Below are 24,418 nucleotides of genomic sequence, written 5' to 3' on the forward strand. Positions count from 1 at the left end.
TGAGTTGAGAAAACTAGCATACATTATCGCAAATGCTACGCGATCGGCTGGTGTGTGGGATTAATGATGACAGGACACAAATACGATTGTTATCAGAGCCTAATCTCACGTTTGAGAATGCACTCAAACTGGCCCAGGCCATGGAGTCCGCAAATAGAAATGCACTGGATTTGCAGGCAAGGGGCGCAACTGCGTGCCATACAATAAAAGAGAGCAGCGCTGAGCGCGTAGAATTTCAAAGAACAGAAAGCCATGGTACAGCAGCCAATAGAGACTGTTATCGTTGCAAAGGCAAACACGCAGCGTTTGACTGTAAATTCGAACACGAAAAGTGTTATGCATGTGGGATAATAGGCCACATTGCGAGGGCGTGCCGCAATAAAAAAAGCCAAGGGCTGCAGAAAAGAGGACGGGACAGAAAACCGAATACCTCCAGAAGCTCTAGCTACCTCTCTAATCAAGTGATAGCAAGTGAAAGTGAGTGCACAGACGCAGAGCAAGCATTCTCAATGTACAGTGTACAGGGGGCGAATATGAAGAAGGTAAAGCCTTTCATTGTGGAAATGGGAATAAATGGATTGAAGGTACTGTTTGAACTAGACACAGGATGTAGTGTCACACTGATGAACAGGTCCCAATTCTATAGGAAGTGGAAAACCGTTGAAGTGCCTAAACTGAGAGACACCCCCATTAATTAAACTCAAAACGTATACAGGGGAGAAGATCACTGTGATTGGAGTTGCTGATGTTCAAGTGGAATATCATGGACAAAAGAAAAGTCTGCCTCTTAGTAGTGGAAGGTACTGGCCCCAGCTTACTAGGAAGAGGGTGGTTGGAGGAAATAAAATTGAACTGGGATGAAATCAAACATGTCACCACAGAGACATTGACACTACAGCAGGTGCTTTCAAAGCATGAGTGTGTTTTCAAAGAAGAGCTAGGGACATTAAAAGGGGTCCAAGCTACCATTCATGTTGCTGCTGATGCTACTCCCAGATTCTATAGGCCAAGATCAGTTCCATATGCCATGAAGCCTAAAGTGGATGTGGAAATTGACAGACTCTTAGCAGAGGATATAATTGTACCTGTCAAGTTTTCTGAGTGGGCAGCACCAGTTGTTCCCATACTAAAACCAGATGGTTCAATCAGATTATGCGGTGACTATAAGCTGACTGTAAATATAGTTTCTTCTCTGGAGCAGTACCCAATACCCAAAGTGGAGGATTTGCTTTCAACGTTAACCGGAGGGCAACAGTTTACAAAACTGGACATGAGTCATGCATATCAGCAAGTGCTAATGGATAAAGCTTCACAGAAGTACCTGACCATAAACACCCACAGAGGGATGTTTACCTATAAACGCTTACCTTTCGGGGTGTCTTCTGCACCAGCTATCTTCCAAAGAACTATGGAGGGAATTCTGCAGGGGATACCCAAGGTAGCAGTTTACCTCGACGACATTTTTGTCACGGGAGTCACGAAGGAGGAACATCTCAGAAACTTAGAGGAAGTTTTGAGGAGGATGGAGGACGCCGGTCTCCGGCTGAAGAGGAGCAAGTGTACACTGTTAGCTGATGAAGTGCAGTACCTGGGTCACAAGGTGGATGCCAAGGGGTTACACACTGTCAAAGCTAAAGTGAGGGCTGTGGTGGAAGCTTCAGCTCCGACAAACGTTACAGAGCTGAAAGCCTATCTAGGCTTACTGAATTATTATAATAGCTTCCTCCCGAACCTCTCTACCCTCTTAGCTCCTCTACATCAACTGCTAAGGAAGGATGTGGCCTGGAAATGGTAAGAAAGACAGGAAGAAGCTTTTGCAAAGTCAAAGGTGTTACTGCAATCAGCTGAAGTGCTAGTGCACTACTCAGCAGACAGAGATCTCATCTTATCGTGTGATGCCTCATTGTATGGTGTGGGGGCGGTGCTATCCCACCGGATGGAGAATGGTGCAGAGAAACCTATCGGGTTCATGTCAAGAATGTTGTCACCAGCGGAGAAAAAGTACTCTCAGCTGGACAAGGAAGGACTGGCTGTCATATTCGGAATACAGAGATTCCACAAATACTTGTACGGGAGAACATTCACTATTGTGACGGATCATAAGCCTCTGATCTCTCTGTTCCATGAACAAAAGCCAGTACCACAAATGGTCTCTCCAAGAGTTCAACGTTGGGCTGTGTGGCTCAGGGCCTACGAGTACAGAATCATTTACAGACTAGGAAGATACCATGGGAATGCTGATGCTCTGAGTAGGCTGCCCGTTCCAGAAATCATCATTCAGGAAGAAGAAAATGACCAGGTTTTGATGATCGATGTGTTGGATGATGCACCGGTGAACACAGCACAAATCAGGCAATGGACTTCAAAGGATGTGACGTTATCACAAGTGCATGAATTTATCCTGAAAGGATGGCCTACAGTGACAGAGCCTCAGATCATGCCTTACTACACTCGCCGCTTGGCATTGAGTTTTCGAGATGGATGTGTTCTGTGGGGTTCAAGAGTAGTTATCCCACCACAAGGGCGGGGGTTGCTACTGAAGTTGTTGCATCAGTCGCATCCAGGTATGTCGAGAATGAAAGGCCTAGCGAGGTCATATGTCTGGTGGCCAAAGATGGACCACGATGTGGAAAATGAGGTTAGCCGGTGTGAAGATTGTCAGAGTAACAGGAAGTCACCCCCCACCGCGCCATTACATCCATGGGAATGGCCAGAAAAACCATGGACACGACTACATGTGGACTACGCTGGACCTTTCCTAGGAAAAATGTTCCTTGTGCTGATTGATTCTCATTCAAAGTGGATGGATGTTTACCCCATGAATACGTCAACATCGTACGCTACGATTGAGAAGTTGAGACAAAGCTTCAGTGTTATGGGATTGCCTCAAATGTTGGTTAGTGACAATGCTACTTGTTTTACAAGCACTGAATTCACAAGTTTCATGAAACAAAATGGAATTCAGCATGTAACGTCGGCCCCTTTTCACCCATCTTCAAACGGATTAGCAGAGCGTGCGGTTCAGACCTTGAAGGAGGGGATGAGGAAGATGCAAGGGCCCAGCATTGAAACAAAGGTGTCAAGATTCTTGTTTAGCTACAGGATTACTCCTCAAGCTACGACTGGGTGGTCACCTGCAGAAATGTTGATGTCAAGGAGGTTAAGGTCAACCTTGGATCTCATCAGACCAGACCTGAAAATGAAAATACAACAAAAGCAATGGAATCAAAAATGGAATCATGACACCCGAGCCAAACTCAGAAGTTTCTCACCTGGAGATGATGTCTATACAAGAAACTATGGGTTTGGTCCTAAATGGATTCCAGCTACCATTGAGGATTGCTCAGGACCAGTATCTTATACTGTGATCATCGGAAGTGGACAAAGACTAAGGAGACACGTGGATCAGATCCGAGCTCGAATTCCAGTTCCATCCGGAGATCTGGATCAATTCTTAAACGAGCAGGACAGGACATTGGAACGTTCCCCAGAGTTGCAGTTGGACAAACCACCTGAGACCAACAATGCTCAACATCCTGAGACCACCAGTCCGGGACGACCTCCTCCTGTGAAGTTTCCACAAAAGGACTTTGTTTCACCATCAAGGGGTGAAGATCTGGTGGCACCAGCTACACCACCTCTGAGACGCTCTATTAGAGACAGACGTCCGCCAGACTTTTTCAGATCCTAAAGGAGATCATTTTTTAAAAAATGTAAATAAGAATATAACATAGTTCAGAAAGGAATTAAATTGGGTTATTAGCTTTAAAGGGGGGGAATGCAGTAACCTGGTATATTTATGTTTACCAATAGATGGCAGTATTGACTCAAGACGGGGGTTTGCTTCCCGCTATCCGTAGCTATTTCCTATGTCTGCATATATAACTATGATTAAGAAAGCTTCAGGTAGTTTAAGCCAGGTGCATAAGAGAATGTAATTATAAGTTACAATTAAATACTAAACCGTACGTAAGTCTCATGAGTCGTAATTCTAAGAAGCCTTTAAGGATACTACAGTGACATAATGACGTGTCACTAAAATAGGAGGATTGGAAAGATTAGATTTGAGTTCTGTTTCACATCCAACGACTCGTCACTCCTCAAGCCTATCTTCACTACATCCCTAGCTTTTCCCATCAACCTGCTCATGATCTCTTCCACTTGATCAGGCACCTCACATCTTTGCTTTTTCAAATAGTCTGTTGTCAGATCAACCCACTCTTGTACTGTGTACTTGTCAGAGCTGTCACCTCTGAACACTCTGGGTTCTCTCTCGGACTTGACGTGGACTGTCACATGTCGAACTGGTGGAACTTCATGTCTTACTGAATCAGTTGCTGACATTTCTCTTTGTGGTGTACTGTGGAACTCAGCACTCGCATCTATGGCTCCTGCTGACGTCAATCTGGCTACTATGGAGTCACCTATCTGCACTCTATACTGGCCTACCATGTCAATAAGGTGTAGTATGGCATCTGTATCGCTACTGGGTGTGGACGTGTGTGAACCTCCTCTCAAAAATGGACCAATAGGATAAAAACCTTGGCTCTGATTTCGCCCCTGTGGCGGAAGAATCAGAATTAGTTGTGTAACATAGATAATTAAGATGTCTTATCTGCATAATATGCTTATGTGATATACTTGTTATTAGAATGTATCCCTTCGGACTCTGGTGTTGGCAGTTGCACTTCTTCCCTCAGCTGGGGCTCAGTCACCTGGGGCCCAGAGAGGGGAGAGGTCAGGCTTGTCTTTCACATGTCCCTGGTGCTATGCAGACTATCAGAAAGGGAAGAGGACAGGAGGGAACATTGTCTTCATATGTGAATGTGTCTTTACCTATTCTTAAACCATGTGAAGGGATGACGTGATTAATGGGGAACCAATTACTTGTCTCCACAATGTCTGTGCGCCAGTCACTCCCTCCCTTAGCATTGGGGGATGTGTGTGGTAGTGTCTGGAACCATTGTATGTCATCTCTGATGTTGCACTTATCCTGGGATAGTGTATGACCTAGAGGCTCACTACCCTCAGTGAGCTTGTCCAGGAGTGGGGTCAAGAAGGAGTTTTACTTGAGATGGGAGTATCTGGAGTTGACAATTGATTTATGACATTGGATGAGTTGGTGTTTTTGTGTTCTGAAGTACCAGGGACGAGATTGGAACCTTGTCTTAGGGGCCAAACTGAACGATAATTTATAGCGAATGCTATCTGGCTACAGGATTGTTAAAGGAATTTCATTCCTATATGTTCATCAACCAATTCAATTAAAACACTCTGCCCATTCACAAGAATTTGTAAGATACTTATTTGCATAAAATGGACAGGAACCAGTCTCAAAATCAATCAATCAATAGTGTTTATTCTCGAGAGTACTGATCATAGTACAATTTACATCAAGTTATATAATAAAAATGACGTCATAGGTTTTAAAATGTCCTTCCTCCTCTCGGATACAATGGCAATATAGTTCACAAACCTTCCCACATTGTCTGCCACCTGTTAAACAATCTACTACTAGCCCAAGGTCTCTCCCCTCTCTGGGTAGAGACAGAATGTCCTGTAGGGAACACAGCATTCCAGCCGGTCTGACGATAGCTCCATTCGTTTCTAACAAGGAACAGAAAGTCCTTGTTCTAATTCTTGACTAAAACTACACACATTATATTCAGTATTATGATTATAATAAGATTCATACATCCATACAGTAACATAGTAGTATTCTGTTTAGTTATAGTTCTAAGTTAAATGTATACATAATTTAGTCATTATTCATAAAAATCCCATAACATATATACTCCTTTCTCATTTAAAAAGTCTCACCTTGTGACCCGTTCAAAACATCTGTGGTTTGTTATGTCGACTAGGGGGTGGATCTTTAGCCTTTGTTTTGCCGCTCTCTACGAATCATCAGACGGTGATTCGTCGACAAGCCATTGCTTTTGCAAAGCTCTCACTATTAAATATTTAGTTTAAGTATAACTCTGACTTGTGTGCTAAGTTTGTCTTTCCTCATTTGATAGTAAAGAAATGAACCACCACACCCCGCACTCCTAACACTAGCAGCTAATGACTGATATAGCCCCACTCCACGACCATGAAACCCACTGGACTTCGCATTGCTACCTGTATGCTAGCCAAACCAAACACCCCTTGGCAATAGTAGGAGTAGTAAAATCTTCAACTATTGCTCTATCAGTTGAAGATTTGTGAGCCATTTCACCACCCTTAGATGAAACAAATGTAATGTAAAATAAAAAGTTAAGACAAATGATCAGAGAAAATAACTAGAAAATCCCTCAACACTGAAATTACAAAACAGCAGTCCTATGGCCATGAAACCAGAAATCTTACCAGAATAGCACACTTGACCTACATTTCCCCCGGTGATCTGCATCAGGCTGATCTTGAAGATCTGATGGGTCACGGCACCAGTGTAACGGCTCTCATATGGCTCATCGACAAAGGACGTATTGCTGTTCTTTCACGGTTTATTCTGCAAATACATACACAACACTGTGTAAACTTCAGAACAACTGCAAACCCACATCATTTTCATAAACAACCACTGAATTGCAGAGTGCCAGATTCAAAAATAATACTAAAAATATTTATAATCATGCAATCACAAGTGAAATATACCAAAACACAGATTAGCTTGTTGTTAATCCACCTATCGTGTCAGATTCTGAAAATATGCTTTACAGCGAAAGCAATCCAAGCGTTTGTGAGTGTATCAATCAATGCTACAACAGCTAGCCTTAAATTAGCTTGGTCACGAAAGTCAGAAAAGTAATAAAATTAATCGCTTACCTTTGATAATCTTCGGATGTTTGTACTCAAGAGACTCCCAGTTACACAATAAATGTTATTTTTGTTCGATAAATATTAGTTTTATAACAAAAAAACGCCATTTGGGTTGCGCGTTATGTTCAGAAAACCACAGCCTCGTTCCGTTCCTGAAAGGCAGACAAATTCGCAAAAGTATCCGTAATGTTCGTAGAAACATGTCAAACGTTTTTTATAATCAATCCTCAGGTTGTTTTTAAATATACATAATCGATAATATTTCAACCGGACGGTAACCTATTCAATAAAAGAGAGAAAGAAAATGTCGAGCTACCCCTCTCGCGCGCAGGAACTAATCAAAGGACACCTGACTCGTTTTGAAAAATCTCGCTAATTTTTTCAAAATAAAAGCCTGAAACTATGTCTAAAGCCTGGTCACAGCCTGAGGAAGCCATTGGAAAAGGAATCTGGTTGATACCCCTTTAAATGGAGGAGGTGCAGGCAACGGAACAGCGATAAAAAATAATAATAATGCACTTCCGGGTTGGATTTGCTCAGGTTTTCGCCTGCAGAATCAGTTTTGTTATACTCACAGACAATATTTTGACAGTTTTGGAAACGTTGGAGTGTTTTCTATCCTAATCTGTAAATTATATGCATATTCTACGATCTGGGCCTGAGAAATAGTCCGTTTACCTTGGGAACATTATTTAAAAAAATATAAAAAATCTGGCCCCTAGCGTCAAGAAGTTAATAACTCCTTGGCTGGAACTGTAATACTTTTAGAAAAGTTAAATGTACAGTACCAGTCAAAAGTGTGCAAAGCTGTCATCAAGGCAAAGGGTGGCTACTTTTAAGAATGTAAAATATAACATATATTTTGATTTGTTCAACACTTTTTTGGGTTACTACATGATTCCATATTTGTCATTTCATAGTTGTGATGTCTTCATTACTATTCTACAATGTAGAAAATATTAAAAATAAAGAAAACCCCTTGACGTGTCCAATCTATTGACTGGTACTGTACTTCCTAGCTAAACCCATTGTGGATGCATTTTTTAGGTTTCTGGAAGTGTAACGGCTCTTATTTGGCTCATCGACAAAGGACACAGTGCTGTTCTCTTTCACGGTTTATTCTGCAAATACACACAACACAGTTGCAAACCTATGTCGTGGCAATTTCCTGTATTACCAAATGAGGAGAGTTACAAACCACACACCAGTCAGAATTATACTTAAACTTCACCTTTAATAATATGAGCTTTACAATAACCCTTTGACTCTCAGATCAATTCAGTGTCTATAATGAATTCTGAGAGCCCCTACAGTAGAATACAAATATATTTTATAGCCGAGATACACCCCTCTCAACTTACATGACAAACCACAGATCTTAGGAACTCTTCACAAAGGGCCTTTTACTTGAGAAAGGAGTATCCCTTGGCCAGATTGCATTCGCTATAAATTATCGCTCAGTTTGGTCTCTAAAACGAGGTTCTAATCTCGTTCCTGGTACTTCATAGTACAAAAACATTAGCTTTACTATCTGGAATGCTCTTTAGGCTTTATTACCCAAAGACATCGTAAATCTCCTCTGTCAGTGCTATCTCGTAGAGGCCCATCCTCATTGGAACACACACACACAATAGTCCAAAAGGATACATTCTAATGACAAGTATCTCATATAAGCATATTATATAAATAAAACAACTAATTCCGATTCATCCGCCACACCTACCAAGCAATCTCCATCAAAGTTTAACAACTGGCTGGAATTGTAACAATTTTAGAATAGTTTCATGTATATTTATATTATACATTTATAACATGGCTACAGACAACATTGTGTAAACTTCAGAACAACTGCAAACCCACCAAATAACAAAATAAAAATGCATTTACATTTCGAGATGACTATCCTCATTAGCAAAGAAAGTACAAGGCGAACGTTAGCTAGCCTTTAGCATAACGCAACGTGCAAATTTTGTAAATGTCCATCAAATTGTAAATACATGACACACCTCTGTAACACTATTACATAACATGTCAACATCGATAGTGATTGTAAAACAATACATTTGTTCAGCCTAACACATATTAGATATAATTTAAAAAATGGAAACTGGATGCAGCATGGATCACGATACATACCTCCATCAAAGTTTAACCTCTCTGGGATATAGGGGGTGCTGTTTCGACTTAGGGAAAATTGGTCTCCAAATTAAACTGCCTAGTACTCAATTCTTGCTCGTACAATATGCATATTATTGTTATTATTGGATAGAAAACACTCTCTAGTTTCTATAACCGTTGGAATTATGTCTCTGAGTGAAACAGAACTCCTTCTACAGCACTTTCAGAAATCTTGGCCCCTGCTCCCAGGTCAGTTCATAAGTCCCTGTGAATGCTATGATGCTACAAACACTGCCTACGCCTTCCTCTAGATGTCAGTAAGCGGGGAGATTTTGAATGGAGTGGATTGCGCAATCCGGGCTCTATAAATAGACCCTGGAGCGGAAAGAACGTCCTTTTCAACAGTGCGCTCGACGCAGAGTGGTCGTCGGACTGGCCTCCTTCCAAGCTTTGGTTTAGCCACTTATATATCGCCGGTCATGTTTTTATTCGTTATAGGTGTTAAAGACATCATAAGGTAGTTAATTTAAACCGTTTTATAGGAATTTATATCCGTTTAGTGCGATTTTGAGGCATTTCTTTGTGACGTACTTTGAAGAGCTGGTCACGTTTCCAGTACATGCCGAACGGTAGTGGCCATTTCGACAGGACAAGAGGACATCTTTCGACCAAAAGACGATTAGACCGGAGAAAGGATACATTGCCCAAGATTCTGATTGAAGATCAGCTCATAGTAAGAACTATTTTTGATGATAAATCGTTATTCTGTTGAAAAATGTCAAACGCATAAGCCGCCATTTTGTTTTGTGTAGCTTCGCTTGGTGAACCCTGTATTGCACAGTAAGGATAATTTTAGAAATGTAATTCAGCGATTGCATTAAGAACTAATTTGTCTTTCGATTGCTGTCCACCCTATATTTTTTAGTAAAGTTTATGATTAGTTATTCATTACGCTAGAACACTGTCCAAAATGGCGCCCGACATTTCGGCCCAGGTTGGCTACTATTCTCATTGTATAACCACGTTTTTTTGTGGCTAAATATGCACATTTTCGAACAAACTCTATATGTATGTTGTAATATGATGTTACAGGAGTGTCATCGGAAGAATTCTGAGAAGGTTAGTGAAAAAATTAATATATTTTGGCGATGATAACGTTATCGCTCTCTTTGGCTTGAATCAATGCTCGGGTAACGTTTGCACATGTGGTATGCTAATATAACGATTTATTGTGTTTTCGCTGTAAAACACTTAGAACATCTGAAATATTGTCTGAATTCACAAGATCTGTGTCTTTCCATTGCTATGTGCTGTGTATTTTTAAGAAATGTTTTATGATGAGTAAATTGGTAATACACGTTGCTCTCTGTAGTAATTCTAGTCGCTTTGGTGAGCAAACTATGATTTATACCTGAAATATGTACATTTTTCTAACAAAACCTATGCTATACAATAAATATGTTATCAGACTATCATCTGATGAAGTTTTTTCTTGGTTAGTGGCTATTTATATCTTTATTTGGTCGAATTGGTGATAGCACCTGATGGAGTAAGAAACTGATGGAGTTAGAAAAGTGGTGTCTTTTGCTAACGTGGTTAGCTAATAGATTTACATATTTTGTCTTCCCTGTAAAACATTTAAAAAATCTGAAATGGTGGCTTTATTCACAAGATCTGTATCTTTCATTTGGTGTCTTGGACTTGTGATTTAATGATATTTAGATGCTACTATTTAATTGTGACGCGATGCTAATCAGTGAGGGGGGGGGGGTTGGGGGTGCTTGTCAGTTGGGACGCTAGCGTCCCAACTATCCCAGAGAAGTTAACAACTCTTTGGATGCAGTGTTGCCCACTCCTCAGTAAGGAAAGCAGCTGTTGGCTGTCCTAATAGTCGCTAAATCACGGCTTCATCTAATTTGCATAATTGGCCATGTGCATGTAATTGTGATAGACGCTGTAGGAGAGAGGAATAACATCGTGGGAGAGACAAAAACGGAGTAAAAAACTTTCTTCTGACAATTCTTGTTTTTTTTATGTCACAATTCCAACCCTCCTCCTTTATCCGGGCTTGGGACCGGCAAAGGTGACCCAAAAGAGACACTCTGGCAGAGTGGGTCATCGTCATTTTGGTCAAGGCTCTCTATGGCAGGTTCAGCAACTGAGGGAGCTGACTTAAATGAGTAAGCAGCTGATGTGCCAAAAAGCTGCAAAACATTATCAGGCAGCTGGTGCTCATAGCAAGCCTCACCAGACAGCTTCAGTCCATATCGAATGTACAGGATGGAGTTAAGGGACTGCAAGAACATTCGATTTCTAAGTTTGCTTTTTACCACACTCATCTGGCTGAAAACTCTCTCGACTTCATCATTCGATTGTGGCAAGGACAACAGACACAGCAGCCATGGCAAGTTCTTGAAACGGGTTGATATCAGCTGCATCCCTGAACTTCCAAATCTCACTCCAGAAGCCCAGTGTGTTTTTTGTCTCATTCCATTTACTAAGATGGATGGCACGCCATCGCTGGACAATCTTGTCTATCTCTGCAGGGGAGTAGCCAAGGATCTTGGCAATTTGTTCTATTTCTCCAGGGCTCTTATTGTGCTTTAGAGTTTCTTCCACATTGAAAACAGACATGTACTGCAATGCTTCGATGTTGTCCGGCAGTCTCACCCTCAACTCATTAGTGAGGGAGATGGTGAAGGCTACACACCGCTTTCGGACATTGTTTTCATCTTCAGGCGCAAGGTGGAGCTCAGCTGCCTTTGACTCAAAAAGCTAACCTAGGTACGGTTTGGGACTGATGTATCCATCTATTGGCCCTTTGAGTACATCAACATTTGCCAGTGGATTCAGCACCCTGCTGCTCACAGACTTGATCAGGCTAACCAAGCTGTCAAGTAGCTTAACTTCTTATGTCTGGGTGGCAGTATTGAGTAGCTTGGATGGAAAGGTGCCCAGAGTAAACTGCCTGCTACTCAGGCTCAGAGGCTAAGATATGCATAGTATTAGTAGATTTGGATATAAAACACTCTGAAGTTTCTAAAACTGTTTGAATGATGTCTGTGAGTATAACAGAACTCATATGGCAGGCAAAAACCTGAGAAAAAATCCAACCAGGAAGTGGGAAATCTGAGGTTTGTAGGTTTGCCTATCCAATATACAGTGGGATATTGGTCATATTGCACTTCCTAATGCTTCTAGATGTCTAGATGTCAACAGTCGTTAGAACCTTGTTTGATGCTTCTACTGTGAAGAATGAGGGAAGGAGAGCTCTTTGAGTCAGGTGTCTGGCACGAGCTGAACATGCGCACTCACGTGAGAGCGACCTGCTTTCCATTGCATTTCTGAAGACAAAGGAATTCTCCGGTTGAAACATTATTGAAGATTTATGTTAAAAACATCCTAAAGATTGATTCTATACATCGTTTGACATGTTTCTACGAACTGTCATGGAATTGTTTGACTTTTCGTCTGACCTGCGCGTCATGAATTTGGATTACTGGACTGAACGCGCAAACAAAATGGTATTTGGTATTTGGTATTTGGACATATATTATGGACGTTATGGACATTATGGACGTTATCGAACAAAACAAACATTTATTGTGGAACTGGGATTCCTGGGAGTGCATTCTGATGAAGATCATCAAAGGTAAGTGAATATTTATAATGCTATTTCTGACTAATGTTGACTACACAACATGGCGGATATCTCTTTGGCTGTTTTGGTCTCTGAGTGCCGTACTCAGATTAACCTGTCTAGGACTGGGGTGCCGCTAGCGGCACACCCCCCCCACCCCCACTGAAAAGGCAGAGCCGCGAAATTCAAAAAAAATGTTTTTTTTTAAATATTTAACTTTCACACATTAAAGTCCAATACAGCTAATGAAAGACACAGATCTTGTGAATCCAGCCAACATGTCCGATTTTTAAAATGTTTTACAGGGAAGACACTATGTAAAGATGTAAATCTATTAGCTAAACACATTAGCATAATCCACCATCTTTTCTTTGTCCACCAACACCAGTAGCTATCACCAATTCGGCTAAACTAAGATATTGATAGCCACTAACCAAGAAAAAAGCTCATCAGATGACAGTCTGATAACATATTTATGGTATAGGATAGGTTTTGTTAGAAAAATGTGCATATTTCAGGTAGATGTCATAGTTTACAATTGCACCCACCGTCACAAATGGACTAGAATAAATACAATGAGCAACGTGTTTACCTAACTACTAATCATCAAACATTTCGTAAAAATACACAGCATACACTAATCGAAAGACACAGATCCTGTGAATACAGACAATATTTCAGATTTTCTAAGTGTCTTACAGCGAAAACACAATAAATCGTTATATTAGCATAGCACATGTGCAAACATTACACCAGCATTGATTCTAGCCAAAGAGAGCGATAACGTAAACATCGCCAAAATATATAAATTTTTTCACTAACCTTCTCAGAATTCTTCAGATGACACTCCTGTAACATCACATTACAACATACATATACAGTTTGTTCGAAAATGTGCATATTTAGCCACCAAAATCATGGTTAGACAATGAGAAAAGTAGCCCAGCTGGTCAGAAAATGTCCTGCGCCACATTAGACAGTGATCTAGTCGTATACATAAATACTCATAAACGTGACTAAAAAATACAGGGTGGACAGCGATTGATAGACAATTTAATTCTTAATACAATCGCGGAATTACATTTTTTAAATTATCCTTACTTTTCAATACAGTTTGCGCCAAGCGATTAACATTTTTCGACAGAAACACGATTTATCATAATAAATTGTTCCTACTTTGAGCTGTTCTTCCATCAGAATCTTGGTCAAAGAATCCTTTCTTGGGTCTAATCGTCTTTTGGTCGAAAGCTGTCCTCTTGCCATGTAGAAATGCCCATTGCGTTCGGCATGAACTGGAAGCGTGCCCAGAGATTCACAGTGTCTCAGAAATAAATGTCCCAAAATCGCACTAAACGGGTATAAATTGCTATAAAACGGTTTAATGCATGGTGTGCTTTTTCCATAAAGTTTTTTTGAAATCTGACACAGCGGTTGCATTAAGGAGAAGTTTATCTAAAGTTCCATGTATAATAGTTGTATTTTTTATCAATGTTTATGATGAGTATTTCTGTGAATTGATGTGGCTCTCTGCAAAATCACTGCATGTTTTGGAACTACTGAACTACGGAACTACTGAACATAACACGCCAATGTAAAATGAGATTTTTGGATACAAATATGCACTTTATCGAACAAAACATACTTGTATTGTGTAACATGAAGTCCTATGAGTGTCATCTGATGAAGATCATCAAAGGCTAGTGATTCATTTTATCTATATTTCTGCTTTTTGTGACTCCTCTCTTTGGCTGGAAAAATGGCTGTGTTTTTCTGTGGTGTCCTACCCGGTGGTGACCTAACATGTCTGGGGTGTCCACTGAAAATTGACAAGCAACTACAAAATTTGCCCAATAAAGAGGCAATTATTTTTTTTTTTAAACACATCAAACTTAGAGACAGGAAGCAAACCATAAAAGGTAGAGCAAATCAAAAACAGGGAAATTAGATAAAGGATTGTTTTTCCAGAAATAAAAATTGAGAGTTTTTCATAAGACTTTTACTGAAGTGGCTTTTTATTGTTGGTCAAACAGTTTCCATGGTCATGTTCCAACAGTGCCTTGACGAGCTCAAGATATCAGGGCCAGCCCTCCGATTAGGCAAGATTAGGCGGTCACCTATGGCGGCACTTGAATTTGAGGTGGCATTTTGGAAAATGTCTGCCGCCCTCCGGCACCCCTGATCGGCTACTACACCGCTGGTGTCGCCCCAGCCACCAGCTCATAGCCGTTGCTGCAGTTCCCGCCTCTACCCCATGCCCGCTTCTCCAGAAAATCATTCCCACTACCCTTGGTAGCTATGGTGATATGTGTGTGTTTTTACGTGATTATCCAATTGTGAAACATTAATAAAAATGTATCTGCCAATTAAACATATTGTATTGTTTTTTAATGTATGTGTGTGACGGAGAGGATTAGTGATAAAGGCAGTAGCCTAACCTAGCCTGTTAAGAGTAGTGATTAAGGTAGTAGCCTATGTAACGGATGTGAAATGGCTAGCTAGTTAGCGGGTACGCGCTAGTAGCATTTCAATCAGTTACGTCACTTGCTCTGAGACTTAAGTAGTGTTGCCCCTTGCTCTGCAAGGGCCGCGGCCTTTGTGGAGCGATGGCTAACGATGCTTCGTGGGCAACCGTTGTTGATGTGTGCAGAGGGTCCCTGGTTCGCGCCCGTGTCGGGGCGAGGGGACGCCGTAAAGTTATACTGTTACATTGATGCTGTTGACCCGGATCACTGGTTGCTGCGGAAAAGGAGGAGGTTGAAAGGGGGGTGAGTGTAACGGATGTGAAATGGCTAGCTAGTTAGCGGGTACGTGCTAGTAGCATTTCAATCAGTTACGTCACTTGCTCTGAGACATTAAGTAGGGTTGCCCCTTGCTCTGCAAGGGCCGCGGCTTTTGTGGAGCGATGGGTAACGACGCTTCGTGGTTGACTGTTGTTGATGTGTGCAGAGGGTCCCTGGTTCGCGCCCGTGTCGGGGCGAGGGGACGACGTAAAGTTACAACTGTTACACCTAACCTAACGTTAGCTAGCTACTAGTGGAAATAATATCTGCTTAAAGTAAGCTATAGAGATTTGAAACCAGATTTGCTACCAACTATCAGGAAACAATTTTTTTTTTACTAATGAGAAAAGAGGCACATTCTCTGCATACAGCAATGTTCATCATCCGGTGTGGAAAACAACATGCCTCCGAGGACAGGCCATTCATTCACCGAGACGGACGAGCCCCCGGACCAGTGAAGAGGGCGAACCGGAGGAGTCCGTGCCATCCACTTCTACCGATGATGACAGCTCTCTGTGTGGACAAGAACAGTTGGTCGCACCAGGCATAGCCACACTGCCAAACAATGCCAGCAGGGACCCTACTATCTGGGACCCGGACAGCCCACGCATCCGAGGGCCTTTTTTTGGCCCTGCTGAGCAGAACCTGGTTCTCTGTGATGCAGCATCGTGTTGCTTGGAGGCGGCTGAGTTTTTAACACCATTCAAGAGATTTATACATTTTCATCCAGATCTACACACAACTGGGACATGCTGAAAGAGAACATAAAAGATGGACTAAGAGTGAAATCCCTCAGCACGAGATGGGAGAGCCGGATAGAGGCTATGAAACATGTGCGTTACAAAATCAACCTCCAAGAAGCAATGCATGCTGTGGCTGCCAGGAAGGCCAGGCGAGTCAACTTGTCTTTGAAAAGGTAAGCGTTGATCATGAACTCACATACATTTTATCACTCACATACATTTTATCACTCACATACATTTTAGCACCAATTTATAAGATTACTCAATTATCTATCGCATGTTAACTCTGTAATTTTTAGACTTAAATAGACAACAGTCGTGGCCAAAAGTTTTGAGAATGACACAAATATTAATTTTCACAAAGTCTGCTGCCTCAGTTTGTATGATGGCAATTTGCATATACTCCAGAATGTGGTGCTTGGAATCATTGTTCTTCCTTTGTCAGCCATGGTTACCTGCAAGGAAACACGTGCCATCATCATTGTTTTGCACAAAAAGGGCTTCACAGGCAAGGATATTGCTGCCAGTAAGATTGCACCTAAATCAACTATTTATCGGATCATCAAGAACTTCAAGGAAAGCGGTTCAATTGTTGTGAAGAAGGCTTCAGGGCGCCCAAGAAAGTCCAGCAAGCGCCAGGACCGTCTCCTAAAGTTGATTCAGCTGCGGGATCGGGGCACCACCAGTACAGAGCTTGCTCAGGAATGGCAGCAGGCAGGTGTGGGTGCATCTGCACGCACAGAGAGGCAAAGACTTTTGGAGGATGGCCTGGTGTCAAGAAGGGCAGCAAAGAAGCCACTTCTCTCCAGGAAAAACATCAGGGACAGACTGATATTCTGGAAAAGGTACAGGGATTGGACTGCTGTGGACTGGGGTAAAGTCATTTTCTCTGATGAATCCCCTTTCCCATTGTTTAGGGCATCCGGAAAAAAGCTTGTCCGGAGAATACAAGGTGAGCGCTACCATCAGTCCTGTGTCATGCCAACAGTAAAGCATCCTGAGACCATTCATGTGTGGGGTTGCTTCTCAGCCAAGGGAGTGGGCTCACTCACAATTTTTCCTAAGAACACAGCCATGAATAAAGAATGGTACCAACACATCCTCCGAGAGCAACTTCTCCCAACCATCTAGGAACAGTTTGGTGATGAACAATGCCTTTTCCAGCATGATGTACCTTGCCAGAAGGCAAAAGTGATAACTAAGTGGCTCGGGGAACAAAACATCGATATTTTGGGTCCATGGCCAGGAAACTCCCCAGACTTTAATCCCATTGAGAACTTGTGGTCAATCCTCAAGAGGTGGGTGGATAAACAAAAACCCACAAATTCTGACAAACTCCAAGCATTGATTATGCAAGAATTGGGCTGCCATCAGTCAGGATGTGGCCCAGAAGTTAATTACCAGCATGCCAGGGCGTATTTCAGAGGTCTTGAAAAAGAAGGGTCAACACTGTAAATATTGACTCTTTGCATCAACTTCAACCATTTACCAATACTAAGTGCCCTTCTTTGCAAGGCGTTGGAAAACCTCCCTGGTCTTTGTTGTTGAATATATGTTTGAAATGCACTGCTCGACTGGGTGACCTTACAGAAAATTGTATGTGTGGGGTACAGAGATGAAGTAATCATTCAAAAATTCAGTCAATCATATTTCTCAAATACCGGAGCCTGTGAGTTCAAATAGACTTGTATTACAACATAATAAATTCCGAGCTGGTTCATGAAATTAACTACTTTCCAGTCTTGGCACATATTTCTTATACATTTTTCCTCCTTACGTCACACCCATAGTAACTCCTCTTAATGACTCATCCCCTCTGGCATTTAGTCACCATCGTCTTATTGCCTTGCAATAGTTTTTGTTTGGTTTCATATTAGGGCATGGAAACTGTAGTGCCTCAGCAATAGTTCAAAAAGACATACATGTACTCGTCTTAAGACAGGTGCATGCATGTAGGACCATAGCAACAGTCCTTGGCACTCTGTAAAAGACACAAGAGGTGTATCCATAGCAAAAGTACATAGTAGGCCATAACACAGTTACGTGAATAACCAGTCATGTCCAACCCCAGACAGGTGTGTGTCTAATGACCCAGAGCACATATAAAGTGCAACATCTTACTAGCTCTTCTGCAATTAATAATTAACACACATGGTCTGGAAATATCTCAATAGTCACTATTATTGTGCACATAGTGAGTACATAGAATTTATTATGTGACTTGTTAAGCAAATACTTATTGACTCAAGATGTTTAATTGACTCAGCTTTTCATTTTTAATTAATTTGTAAACATTCCTAAAAAAAACTAATTCCACTTCGACATATAATTGTGTATTGTGTGTAGGCCAGTAACACAAAATCAGTAACGCAATTAGTATGTTTTTATTCAGGCTGTGACACAGCAAAATGTGGAAAAGGTAAAGTGGTGTGAACACGTTCTGAAGGGACTGTATATATCCACGTTCGACTCAGCGTTGCTCCTCATTCTCTTTTCTTCCCTCTTCTTCAACCCTCATCCAAATTCTGTTTCACTTCTCTCCTTTCTCAAGTAATATAAAGGTGTTATTTTTCACCTCAATGCTACACTGGTCACTCGTTCAGAACTGTAGTTGCAACCACGACAGTCACACTAGGGCCTAGATTCAATCGGATCAAGCGTTAACCACTGATAGCAGACGCCTGCATAGCGAATGTTTTGGTAGTGTCGGAGGTGGAACTGCCATTGGAGCCGTCAAATTGGTGAGCATCTACATGCATGCATGACTGGGATTGACGCAAAGCGAACATCTCATTGTATCATACTGTCGTGGAAATTACCACCAGGGACACTCAAAGTCAAACTTAAATAAATAATTATTTATTATCAGCAAGCTGGAGAGGTTCCAACAAACTCAATGCACCATACTACACGTCAGTCGGGAGCTCCATCAGGGGCAGTCCCATTAGTTATTTTATGTACTTATTTTATGTACTACTTACACAGACAAGTTATATTTGCATGATTTACATTTCATTATTCATATTTAAATCATCATTAACTTTTGGTTCATTCATGAAACTGGCTCTCATGAGGACTACCACAGAAAAGGAAGACCCAGAGATAACTCAGCTGCAGAGGATAAATTCATTAGAGTTAACAACCTCAGAAATTGCAGCCTAAATAAATGCTTCACATAGTTCAAGTAACAGACATCTCAACATCAACTGTTCAGAGGAGACTTAGTGAATCAGGCCTTCCTGCTCAAATTGCTGCTGCAAAGAAACCACTACTAAAGGACACCAATAAGAAGAAGGGACTTGCTTGGTCCAAGAAACACAAGCAATGGAAATTAGACCGGTGGAAATCTGTCCTTTGGTCTGATGAGTCCAAATTGGAGATTTTTGGTTCCAACTGTTGTGTCTTTGTGAGACGCAGAGTAGTTGAACGGATGATCTCTGCATGTGTGGTTCCCACCGTGAAGCATGGAGGAGGAGGTGTGAAGTGTGGGGGTGCGTTTCTAGAGACACTGTCAGTGATTTATTTAGAATTCAAAGCACACTTAACCACCATGTCTAATACGCCATCCAATCTGGCTTGACTATACACATCAGCTATCATAGCAACTGAAATGACTGAAACACTTAACAAAGAGCTGCAGTTAGTTTTGGAATGGGTAGCAAGGAATAAGTTAGTCCTAAATATTTCCGAAACTAAAAGCATTGTATTTGGGACAAATAATTTACTAAACCTAAAACCTCAACTACATCTCTTAATGAATAGTGTGGATATTGAGCAAGTTGAGGTGACTAAACTGCTTGGAGTAACCCTGAAAATTGCTGTTGGCTCAGAACAGGGCAGCACGGCTGGCCCTTAAAAGTACACAGAGAGCAAACATTAATGGCATGCATGTCAATCTCACATGGCTCAAAGTGGAAGAGAGATTGACTTCCTCATTACTTGTTTTTCTAAGAGGTGTTGACAAGCTGAAGGTACCGAGCTGGCTGTTAAAAATACTAGCACACAGCTCGGACACCCATGCATACCCCACAAGACATTCCACCAGAGGTCTCTTCACAGTCCCCAAGTCCAGAACAGACTATGGGAGGCGCACAGTACTACATAGAGCCATGACTACATGGAACTCTATTCTACATCAGGTAACAGACGCAAGTAGTAGAATCAGATTTAAAATGCCGGTAAAAACACCTTATGGAACAGCGGGGACTGTGAAGTAACAAAAACATGGGCACAGACACATGCATACAAACACATGATAACATACGTGCATGTGAGGGCACACACTTAGTGTGTTGTGAATTCTGTAATGAATGTATTGTAATGTTTAAAAAAATTGTAGAACTGCCTTAATTTGCCTTGGCAGCAGCTAATGGGGATCCATAATAAATACAAATAAAAAATACAAATTTGTCACCAGTACTTGAAAACATGAATAAAACTGTAAATACATTATGCTCCATACATACATGCTGAAAGCTACAGTAGAAACGACAACACGATATACAGAAAATAAGGCACTTACTTTGATAAGAACGCACACATGTCCAAAATTATTATTTGTAAGGAAAACAACAATGGAGGCAATGTGAGGGCCAACCCGAAAATGTGCCAGTTTGTGGAAGAGGGAAGTTTGTCCTACTCAGTAAAGCCTCAAACATAAATGGTCCATAACACTGAAATGGGCTACTTTACTGACATGTGAATTAATGAGGAGGCGGAACACACCTCAATTCAAACTGTTCGAAAATGCAACTTGTTAGAAAATCATTTGAAATTCACAAGTTGAAACATAGCCTATAGATAATTAGCAGGCAGCACGTGTTAACTGTCCTGTTGCTTAACAATCACATTTTGGAACAGTGTGTGTATTCTGACATCACGTGCATGAAGCAACTCACGCTGGATCGACCGTTAGAGATATTTGGAACTCATGTGTGAAAAGATTAATAGTAATAATGTCACGTTCGTTGACGGATGGATTGGACCAAGGTGCAGCGTGGTAGGTGTACATTTTACTTTATTTTAAATGACACCGAAAAAACAACAAAATACAAAAACGAACATAAAGCTACATGCAGTGCAGTAAGCAACTGCACACAAACAAGATCCCACAATCTAAGGTGGGAAAAAGGGCTGCCTAAGTATGATCCCCAATCAGACACAACGATAAACAGCTGCCTCTGATTGGGAACCATACTAGGCCAACAAAGAAATAGAAACATAGATTTGCCAAATAGAGAATAAAAAACGCTCTCTAAGGTCAGGGCGTGACAGTACCCCCCCCAAAGATGCGGTCTCCGGCCGCAAACCTGAACCTATAGGGGAGGGTCCAGGTGGGCATCTCATCTCGGTGGAGGCTCCGGTGCGGGACGCAGACCCCACTCGGCTTGAGGCTCCCCCCACTTCGGTTGTTCCTCTGGTGCCGGGATTGTCGCCGGGGTCTCCGGACCGTAGATCGTCGTCGTGGACTCCGGACCGTAGATCGTCGTCGCGGACTCCGGACTGGGAACCGACGCTGGAGGCTCCGGACTGGGAACCGACGCTGGAGGCTCCGGACTGGGAACCGACGCTGGAGGCTCCGGACTGGGGACCGTCGCTGGAGGCTCCGGACTGAGGACCGTCGCTGGAGGCTCCAGACTGGGGACTGTCGCTGGAGGCTGAGTGCGTGGAACTGGCACAATGCATCGGGCTGGAGAGACGCACTGGAGGCCGGGTGCGTGGAGCTGGCACAACGCGTCGTGTCTGGATACCCACTTTTGCTCGGCAAGTGTGGAGAGCTGGCCCAGGACGCACTGGGCTGTGCTGGCGAACTGGGGATACCGTGCGTAGAGCTGGCCGAGGAGATGCACTGGAGACCAGGACCGCTGAGCCGGCACAATCCTTCCTGGACAGATGCTCACCTTAGCACGGCAAGTACGGAAAGCAGGCACAGAACGCACCGGGCTAAAGGTCAGGGCGTGACAAATAATATCTCTTTTATCTCAATTTCAACTCTATTATCCAAATTTCATTCCTCTTTTTATCCAAACTTAAATCTTAGTTGAACTCAGTTTACCACTTATTATCCAAAATTCAATTTCTTAACACGAATAATATCTCTTATGATCCATATTTCAAATCGATTTAATACGTCCTTTCCACACTCACACAACTTTCACATCCACTTGGTAATCTCCCTTAATACTACATTATCTTCAATGATTCTCTTGTCGTTACTTCCTATGCACCACGTGTATCTACAACGATTCTGGGCGGGTCCTCATCGTCTTTTAGTCAGATGGGAATTTCCCTCACTCTTTGAAAATACACCATCTGTTTTCCTCGTAGACCCACACTGGAAAGCTCCGCAATCAGAATCAATCAGAATATTGTTTGTGACGCCAAATTGATGTGGAAATTACCACCAGGGACACCTGAAGTCAATCTTAGATTAATCATTCTTTATTATCAGAAAGCTGGAGAGGTTTCAACAAAGTCAATGCACCAAGTAGTACACGTCGGTCAGGAGCTCTGTCGGGGCAGTCCCGTTAGTTCTCCTATATACTGCTTCACAGACAAGTTATATTTTCATGATTTACATTATTCATTATTCACAATTAATTCATCATTAACATTTGGTCCATGCATGTGTCCGACCAATACCTCACAAGGCTTCTTCTCTCCAAGCTGAGACCTTGAAACTGAGATAAAACTGATGAATTTAAAGAACACACAACATCCCCTGAATATGACTGGTGTCAGTAAACGTAGGCAAAAAAGTCATAGGTATGAAACATCTAGATAATATGTAAACAGCCTGGGTGAGGTAAAATGGTGATTGAGCAAGCTAGCCAACTTTAACCATTTAGCTTGGGTGCTTGGTTGGGATAAGGCAAACTGCAGAAGGACGAGTAGGCTACAATTCCCCATAGTTTATTAGTGCAAATTTGACGGCCAACGGTTCCTGCCTATTTTGCTTTGGCTAGCATTAATTGTTGATCTTGATCTTGTTGTTGATGTGCATAACTGAGGGAGAGAGAGCCTATATTTTCATGGTTGTTTGATCAATAGGACTGTAAAGTTCCCAAATGTAAGAGGACTCCCGTGAGACGGTCAACGGTCCGGAACCTCCTGCGACGGTCAACGGTCCGGAACCTCCAGCTCCATGGCCGGAGCCTTCCCCTCCGCCGATGCCCAGTCTAAGCACGGCGTCCAGTCCAGCTCCAAGGCCAGAGTCTTTTTCTGCGTTGGTGCCCAGTCCAGGCACAGCGTCCAGTCCCGCTCCATGGCAGGAGCCTTCCTCTGCACTGATGTCCAGTCCAGATCTGGTGTCCAGTCCCGCTCCATGGCAGGAGCCTTCCTTGACACCGAGGTCCAGCCCAGGCACAGTGTTCAACTACTGTCACGCCCTGACCATAGAGAGCCTTTGTTTTTCCATGGTATAGTAGGTCAGGGCGTGACTGGGGGTGTTCTAGTTTATTTTCTATGTTGGTGATTCCCGATTCCCAATTAGAGGCAGCTGGTAATCGTTGTCTCTAACTGGGGATCATATTTAAGTAGCTTTTCTTCCCACCTGTGTTTATGGGATATTGTATTGAGTTATTGCACATAGCAACTCTGTAGTCACGGTTCGTTGTTAGTTTATTGTTTATTTGTTTTTTGTCTTTGTGTCACGTTCCTGACCTATTTATGTTAGTTTTTGTGTGTTAGTTGGTCAGGACGTGAGGTTGGGTGGGCATTCTATGTTATCTGTTTCTATGTTGGTTTTGGTTTGCCTGGTATGGCTCTTGATTAGAGGCAGGTGGTTTGCGTTTGCCTCTAATTAAGAGTCATATTTAGGTAGGGCATTCTCACTGTTTGTTTGTGGGTGATTGTCTCCTGTGTCAGTATGTTTGTTCGTACCACACTGGACTGTAGCGTTTGTTTGTTTCGTTTTCGTTTCGATGTCGTCTGTTTCCTGTACGTAAGTTTATGTTTAGTTATGTAAGTTTATGTTCAGGTTTCGTCAACGTCGTTTTGTTATTTTGTAGTTTGAAAGTGTTTTGTTTCGTTTCGTGTTTGCCATCTTTATCGTTGTGTTAATAAAGATGGCTTATTTCCCAAAGCCTGCGTTTTGGTCTTCAGATCCCTCTCTCCTCACCTCGTCCGAGGATGAGGAGAGCGTCACCCGTTACAGAATCACCCACCAACACGCTAAGACCAAGCGGCAAGGGAAAACGAAACGGAGTAAGGGACAGGAGAGAAAGGAGCAATGGACATGGGACAAGGTTTTGGATGGAAAGGGTTGCTACACTTGGGAGGAGATCCTGGCTGGGAGGGATCGCCTCCCATGGGAACAGGTGGAGGCATTGAGG

General features: G+C 42.2%; 1 pseudogene; it reads left to right on the forward strand.

Moving 5' to 3' along the window:
* Positions 1-533: 533 nt before the first annotated feature.
* LOC129819486 (uncharacterized protein K02A2.6-like) lies at positions 534-3,691 on the forward strand (annotated as a pseudogene).
* The last annotated feature ends 20,727 nt before the right edge of the window (positions 3,692-24,418 follow it).

This window comes from Salvelinus fontinalis, chromosome 22, assembly GCF_029448725.1.
Source record: "Salvelinus fontinalis isolate EN_2023a chromosome 22, ASM2944872v1, whole genome shotgun sequence".
Taxonomy (NCBI): Eukaryota; Metazoa; Chordata; class Actinopteri; order Salmoniformes; family Salmonidae; genus Salvelinus; species Salvelinus fontinalis.